This window comes from Nycticebus coucang, chromosome 15 (assembly GCF_027406575.1).
Source record: "Nycticebus coucang isolate mNycCou1 chromosome 15, mNycCou1.pri, whole genome shotgun sequence".
In the NCBI taxonomy this organism is placed as follows: domain Eukaryota; kingdom Metazoa; phylum Chordata; class Mammalia; order Primates; family Lorisidae; genus Nycticebus; species Nycticebus coucang.
Window position 1 is genome coordinate 7,661,877 of NC_069794.1, and position 8,257 is coordinate 7,670,133.

Genomic DNA, 8,257 nt, shown 5'->3' on the forward strand with positions numbered 1-8,257 from the left:
TCTTAATGGAATTTCCAGTACTTTTTGAGCCCCAAATGTTGATAATTTTATCACATAAAGAAAACCCCTTCCATTTTCTCGTTGGCTTACATTTAAAAAAACATACACGTTTGAAATTCACACATTTTCCTATGGTATTTAGTTATCTTTATTGTTTGTTTCCTTTATTTGAATTAATTTCTTATTCTTTTCTAACTTCTTGATGTTCATTATTTATTCTATAGTCTTCCTAATTACATACATTGAAAACTACATTTTTTCCTTTAAAATTCTGTATGTTCTAAGTATAGAAATCTAAATCTTAAACAATTTACGTCTAAATATTTTAATATCTATCAACTCTTCTTTGTATCATGAATTTTTGAAAAGTATATTATACCAATACTATTTCCTAACAGATGGGATTTTTTTAAGTTATCATTTTTCTCCCAAGCTTAATTACCTGGTGTTCATGGGGGTATATTTTATATGAGATCATTATTCTTAAATTCAATGGCAATTTGATTTTATGGACTAGAATAAGGATTTTCAACCATATCACTACTGACATTTTGGATAAAATTATTCTTTTTTTTTTTTTTTTTTCTTTGAGGTGGTGCTGTGCATTGCATGCAGTGGTATCTGTGGCTTCCAATAACACAGTATCAGCCGTGAACTCCTCTCCACCCAGCCATTACATTCAAATGTCTCTTGGTGGGGACCAATTTCTACTGCTTAACAAACACCTGTGTATGAAAGGACTATTTCTTGTAAATATTTCAGGTGGCCTCAAAGCAATTTAAACATATTTCTATCCTTGGTTTAGAAGATGTTTGTACGTTGTACTAGATGCTGGTAGTTTGTACTATGTATACTTTTAAAAATACATTCTTTTTTAATTATTCAATATTATTTTTTAAATGTACCACATTAATATGTTTCTCACTTTTTTCTTTACCTCTTAATTACCTTATTATAATTTTGAAGAACATTTTTTCCCCAAGTAGATCTTTTAGTATGACTTTTTTCCTCACGGTGACAATTTAATCTCTGCTTTTTGGATACAGATTTTGGAGTGTATTTTGAATGTGCATGGTTGATAGATTTGGGGGTTTGGTTTTGTTTTTCAGAAATATACTTGCAATGTCATGTAGGTATAGCAAAATCAACCCTATTTCTTGCTATTTTCCTTTGAAAATACTCTCATTTTTTCTAAGATTTTTAGGCATAATTTCTGTTTTTTAGCAGTTTTACTTAGATGTGACACATTTATTACAGTGCTTTTAAAACAATGTCCTGATAATTCTAATTAATCTTGAAATTGTTCTATTATTATATTTGAAATATGTTTTTATTCTATTCTATTTTTGTTTCAATTACCTGTATAACCAAACTTTAAAAAATTTATATATATTCTCCATTTCCTTGCTATCATTTTACTTGGCTGTTCTTTTTAGTCTGTGTTTTCTTTTGAGGAGATTTATTCTTCATAAAATTCAGTTCATTATTCTTTGTTTAGTTGTATTTACTCTACTGCTAAATATGTATTTTTGTGTGTTTTTAATTGCATTTATTTTTATTCAGCTCTCAAGTTTTCATTTGATTTATTTTTCTATAGTTCTTAGTTCCTTATGAAAATTCTTAATCTGGCATATTATTTTGTTAAAAATATGTTATACATAGTTACTTTAAAATTTGCATGTGATATATCCACTATCACTCTTCACTTTCTCTGTGTTTTGTCTTAAAAAATAATTATGCTTATTTGTTTAAATAGTATAATGTATTTTTAATTTGAAAATTTGAAAAATAGTTTGCATTACAAGGCAACATTTTATTGTTATTCGGGAAGATTTTTTTTCTAAGATCCTAAGTTATAATAGTGGTTCTAAGTTACCTGACTGCAGACAACATCAGGCTCTCAGACGTCGGAGGAGCTGCCTCTATTTCTTGTTCATCTTGCTTGTAGTGTGGGGCCCTTTTAGAATCTCAAATTAAATATAGATTGGTTTATACAAGTGCCTCAGTTTGGGGCATGATCTGTTTTTTTAAATTATCTTTTATTGTATTTATAAATATTAGTTGTCTATTTTTTGAGACTTAAAATAAAATAATAATAAGAAGTTCACTGATGACTCCATACTGAATCTCAGAGTCAAAGCATTCTATAATAGACATACTCTTATTTGACAATGTCAATGTTACTTTCTTTGCATTATTATTTTTATTATTATTGCTTAATATTTCAATACAGCAATTCTCTGATTTCTTTTCTGAATGTATTTATGTTTGTTCATTCTTTATAAGGTTTTTGTTTCTAGTCCTTATCTTAAACATTGTTATTGTTATTAAATTTTAAGCCTCTTTAATTTTGTGAAGGCAAAAAATTGAAACCAAATAAACACACGTATATGTAAAAATAAAAAAATATATATTTATAAAAAAGAAAAGGATGTTGAGCATCCTTAAAGAAACAATAGAAAGTGTTCTAATTACTCCCCACAAAACAGACTGTGGACATAAGCACCAAAGACAAATCCAGTGTTAAAAGTTGACGGTGGTTCTCCCCACACAGGTGCTGCTGCCACTTAACCAATTGGCCTTAAGCTACAAGGTGTGTGCAAGTTAGAGGGGCCAATTAATCCCTTTCAAGGTAACTCCACACAATTTTAATTTAATAAATCAATTTTATACAGATACTCAGTTATGATATTGTATTACACTTCAGGAAGAAGGTTTTTTTTTTTTTCATCCTCACTCTGTCTATGCATATGAAACTGAGAACTTAAGCTGTAAACAGCACCCGGTGGCCCCCGCAGTGTAGAGTAACTGACCAGCTGCTAAAAAATTTCAACGATTGCCATAGTGCCGGAAGTTAACATATTTATCAGATACTTGAGATGAAAATATGGTATTTCATGGGGTCTTTTTACCCTATGCCATCTGGTCCTGAGGTGCCTATTACATCTATTATTGACTCATTAAAGTCAATGAGGTGAATAACACAATTAAACTTGTTTACTTGTCATGTAACAGTCAGTTAACATTGAAGTGTAACTTCCACTTTTGGTGCCACTGTGCAGCTCAAACCTATACTGACGATGTGTAGTGATGCCCCGAATTCATCTCCGATTAATATCTCTCAAAATTATAGTGCCATTTAAAAGTACATGAAAATTTAAGGGTACAATTTCACATACAAATGCTGTAGAACAGTCACAATGAAGATGATTCTTTATAATTAAAACAATAAAACAGAAATAAATGGCCAATGGGGACCAAACACCGGATACCTATTCCTGCACCTCACTAATCACTCAGCTGCAGATGGCTCACACATTCACAAATAGCTTGCAGAAAACATGGATCCATTTGCGCAGGCCGGGCGGCAAAAGGCAAAGCTATCAGAAGAGAAAAACCTATTTTCACAAAGCAGTTTAAGAATTCATTATTAGATAAGCTCTTAAATATGTACATAAATGGAGTGGGAAAATAAATATAGTACTACTTTTTTTTTTTAATTTTCCCCACATATTAAAATAATGCAAAATAGCTTTTCTTTTAATATTGGATCCAAGGAAACTACTATAACAAAAGGTTTCAAACTTTATAAATATTTATATTATAATACACATTCATAAGGTATTTCTATGAGAGATAATATTTGAGAAATATAAAATAGACACATTTCATATATAATTCTTACTTACATAAAACAAGTTAATACCATTATTTGATTATATACACTGAAAATTCAAATGAATAAATGAAATCCCACCTTAAACTTAAAACTTATTAAATAAAGGCTAAGTAGCTTCAGAAATCAGCATGGTCTTTCCCACTGACCAAGTATTCATTATGTATGAATGCATTATGACTAACAAGTGTTCAGAGAAAAAATATATATATGAAGGGAAAGGGATTGCTCAAACACCATTGGAGCATAATAGCAAAATGTCTCTGAAAAGATGTAGGAAGTTAAAAGAATTTCATATTACTGTCTCGCCTTTATTTTTATGTGTACCAGCCAACTGGCAAACACCTAAGGGCTGAATGTTAAATGATGCTGCTTGGGTTAAACACACTGTTGACCAGGCATCTGGCCATTTGGGGATATACCTCTTAATGTGCTATTCATTTAATTTAATGTAAATGATATCCTATATAGCTCATAAATGGTGAAAAATACTCAGTGCTATTTGTTTGCTATCGAGGTTTATGTATTATATTTCTGGTAGACTCCACATGCCCGGATTTGGTGAAAGAAATACTGATATCATCTGTAAAAAAAAAAAAAATTAAAAGGTTTACATGTTAGGTAGAGATTTTACATTGAGGAAGAGGACTTCATTCAGACTATAAATTCTATTAAAGAAAAGAAAGTGACCAGTTATTCAGTCTTCCACACTCAACCCACTAGATTATTATATGTAATTAAATTTTCATGGTCCTAATATTACAAAAACAAAATAGAAAACCAGTCAGTATAAATAAATAGTTAAGGCATTATTATTATGAGAAAAGCTACATTAGACCAACTAGGAGGTGTTTGGAAATGGTCATTTCAATGAAACTTTCCTAACATACGCCCTAACAGTTTAAAGATAATGGATTTATTTCTTCATTCAATAGGAAAGTATTTGGTGAACTATAGTAACTACAAATTTTACCATCTCTGAAACACCATGCTTTTTCATGATCCTAGGTTCTATCACATTTAGAAAAACCTAACTCTTTATGGTTGAAGTAACCATTTTTTCATAATAGCATTAAACAATTAATTGTTTCTTCTGAGTGCAATGTTTTTGTGTATTTTTGAGAAACAGTTGTGATGTTTTTTACTCACACACAGATAAGGGCAAAGGTTAACTGGTGTACATGTTGAGATTATTGATAACCTTCAAGTAGTGAAAGTCCTTTCCATGAAAGAGTGCATCTTTAACAGAACTTCAAAAAAACTACATAAAAATAGAATTCATTTCTGCTTGATTCAACATTATGATTATCATTTGAACATTTAATGTCAATTTTAATTATTCAAAACAAAACAAAATTCCTTTAACTTTTCACATTAAAGTTAAATTGTAAAGAGTAAACATTCTTTAGATACTCGATAAATTCTGAATGATATTCAATAGAAAAAGACTTGAGAATATACTTCAGAAAAAATATCCTTCCAGCCCATGGAGCATACCATACGGGATCTACATAGAAAATAATAATATATAAAATCTGGCTATTAATTTTCAGATCAAGTAACCTTCTCAAAAATGAAAACTGATCCTCAAATGAACCTTTGGGTTGAAATGATTACACTCCATATGGAACAAAGTGAATGCAAGATTAAATATTGATATTTCTTTTTGGAAAAGTGGGATAAGGTAGAAAATTTAAGACTTGAAGTTAATTAATTCAACTTTATTTTAGATGATTAATCAAGAGAAAAACTTGATTAACTATGAAAAAATATGGGCTAAAAGAAAAACACTAACTTTATAAAATATACTATTTTATATCAAAACTATGTTCTCGTATAACTTTAGTGGTATTATGTCTCCTGTGAGTATAACCAAGTACAGAAAGCATTTTTATAGAATCAGTGATATATAAAATGCATGGTAATTTTTTGTAACTGTAAAGAAAACAGTTTATGTGAAAAATAAATGTAAAAGGATTACAGAGGACTTTTCAAGTAAAGCGCAGTAAAATGCTTAATAGTAGAGAAAGTTGTAGTGCATTCAAACATGGAAACATAAAATTTGACAAGTAACAGTGCCCATATTAACACAAATTAACATTTTTAGAAGTTTTCATCCTAATGAAAAGGTCTAACATCCTGTGAGTGTTGTAAAATGTGCTCCGAATAATACACGGACCGCGTGTCATCAGGAGCGTCCAGGCTTTTCCTTGTGGAGAGTAGGCCCCACCAACTTTCCTGTCTTTTTCCCTGTTAGAGATGAGAACACTTCTTTGGAGAAGTTCAGAACACACGGAAAGTGAATTCCCAGGGATTTTAGTTTATTTTGAGAAAAGCAAAACTTCCTGGTTTCTCTTTCTTTTTCCTTTCTTTTTTGTTCTTTTTTTCAAGTGCTCTAACGGATTATCAGAAAGTCTCAACAGTCTTCATGGATATCAAATCACCCTAAATGACCCGGTGTTTTGATGACTTAAGTGTAAATGAACCAAAAACATATGGATTAAATTTCCGTTAAAATACACAAGGTTGTAAAAATCAAGGGCAAAATAATTCCAAAAGGGGCATTTGGTACTTCACCTTCAAATGTTTGAAAGCAGTTCAAGATGTCCAATGAAACCAACCTATACACAGAACACGTCATTTGGATTATGTTTTGTTGCAGGACTGGAGTGATTTTCCATTCAGGCAAACTTAAGCTGATGTATAGCATAGAATCCTAAAGATTCTTAAATGCCTTGATGAAATCAGATAAACAATGACCTAAAGATATCATGAAAACTAATACAGACATGATGCAAAATAGTATACCTGTGTTTGGTTATATATTAAAAAGGCTATTTTTAATTCATTATTTTGAAATTAAATTAGAATGTAGTTAATGATGCTTTAACTGAAATTTTCTGAAATAACTACATTTTAGGTTCTCGTACTGATCACTCCCCTGGAAGGGTATTTTCACTGAGAAGACAAACATTATCAAAAAGAAGATGGAAACGTGTTTCCTTCCCTTACGGTGAAGGGATGAGGAAGAAAGTCCACTTTCCCCCTGTAATCCTCTTTTTATTATACCTGTACTGAGATACAACTCACACAACATACATTTCACCTCTCTAGTGTTTAATGTTTTGTGGTATATTCCGAGTTGTGTGACCATTACCACAATTAATTTTAGAAAATCTTCAAAGTCCCCCAGAGAAACCCCATTCTCATTAACAGTCACTTCTCATTTCCCCCCACCCTCCTTCCTCCTCACCCTGCACTGCTGCTAATCTACGCCGGTCTCCACGGATTTGCCAATTGGGGATATTTCAAACAAATGAGTTCACAACGATATGTGGTGTTTTGTGACCAGCTTCTTTCAATTAGCGTAGTTTTTTCAGGGTTTACCCATGCTGTTTCATGTACCAGTACTTTTTTTTAACCTGCCAAATAATATAACCTTGTATGGACACCACCGTTTGTTTACACATTCATCAGTTGATGGAGAGTTGGACCAGTCCTCACTGTTCGGCTGTATGATGAATGTTGACCTGATATCTACACACAAGTTGTAGATATGCTAACAGAGGTTGCCATTTCTCCCGAGAATGTAATCTAAGAGAAAAGTTTTTGAGTCATCTGATCACACACAATGCTAACAGAGGTTACCATTCCTCCCGAGAATGTAATCTAAGAGAAAAGTTTTTGAGTCATCTGATCACTCTATATTTAAACTGTGGAGGAAATGCTAGATTATTTTCCAAACCAGCTGTACCATTTTACTCTCCCAGAGACATTGTGTGACCGTTGTACTTTTTCTTACCCTCGCTGATACTTGTTACTGGTCAATATCATTCTACTGATTGTAGCCATCTTAGTGGGTGTGAAGTGGCATTTGTGTTGTCTCCAATTAAATTTCCCTGATTGTCATAAATAGAATTGTGACATAGAATTGTGACATACATCTCTACTCTCTAGAGATGTATGTCCTCAGAAGATTGATTTAGTTGATGATACAGACAGATAATACATAAAACAGAGTTTCACACAGTCAGAAGGAAAGTGAAAAAATATATAAAATGAGGTCATATGACATAGAGTAACCAGAATAGAAGAGATAGTTTTGGGTAGTAGAAAGGATCTCACAATTAGGTGAAGTTTGAATTGAAATAGGAAGGATGAAAGAAAGCCTTGTGAAGAAATATTGTTTCACACGTGCAAAATCCCTACAACAGCAATGAACTTGGCACTTTCTTTTTTTTTTTAAATATGGAACGCTTCACGAATTTGGGTGTCATCCTTGTGCAGGGGCCATGCTAATCTTCTCTGTATCATTCCAATTTTAGTATATGTGCTGCCGAAGCAAGCACAAACTTGGCACTTTCAAGAAACCTAAAGCAGGCTAGCGTGACTGAGGCATAAAAGTGAGGGTAAAAGTGTGATAAGATGAGGAATTCATGGTGAGTGTGTAGAACCTCGCCTAACACATATTAGATGCTTCACAAATGCTGCTTATGTTTGTTGTAGTTGTTATTTTACTGATCTCTGGAGGAGGGCTAACAATTAAGTCTGCGAACCTGTTGTAGAAAACTCACTCCCTAC

The 8,257-nt window shown here is 31.9% G+C and overlaps 1 non-coding gene across 1 annotated transcript; it reads right to left on the reverse strand.

Annotated features, from left to right (window-relative positions):
- Positions 1-7,918: 7,918 nt before the first annotated feature.
- Positions 7,919-8,025, reverse strand: LOC128567025 (U6 spliceosomal RNA). Its single transcript, XR_008374701.1, has one exon. It is a non-coding gene; the product is annotated as a U6 spliceosomal RNA (small nuclear RNA).
- Positions 8,026-8,257: the final 232 nt, after the last annotated feature.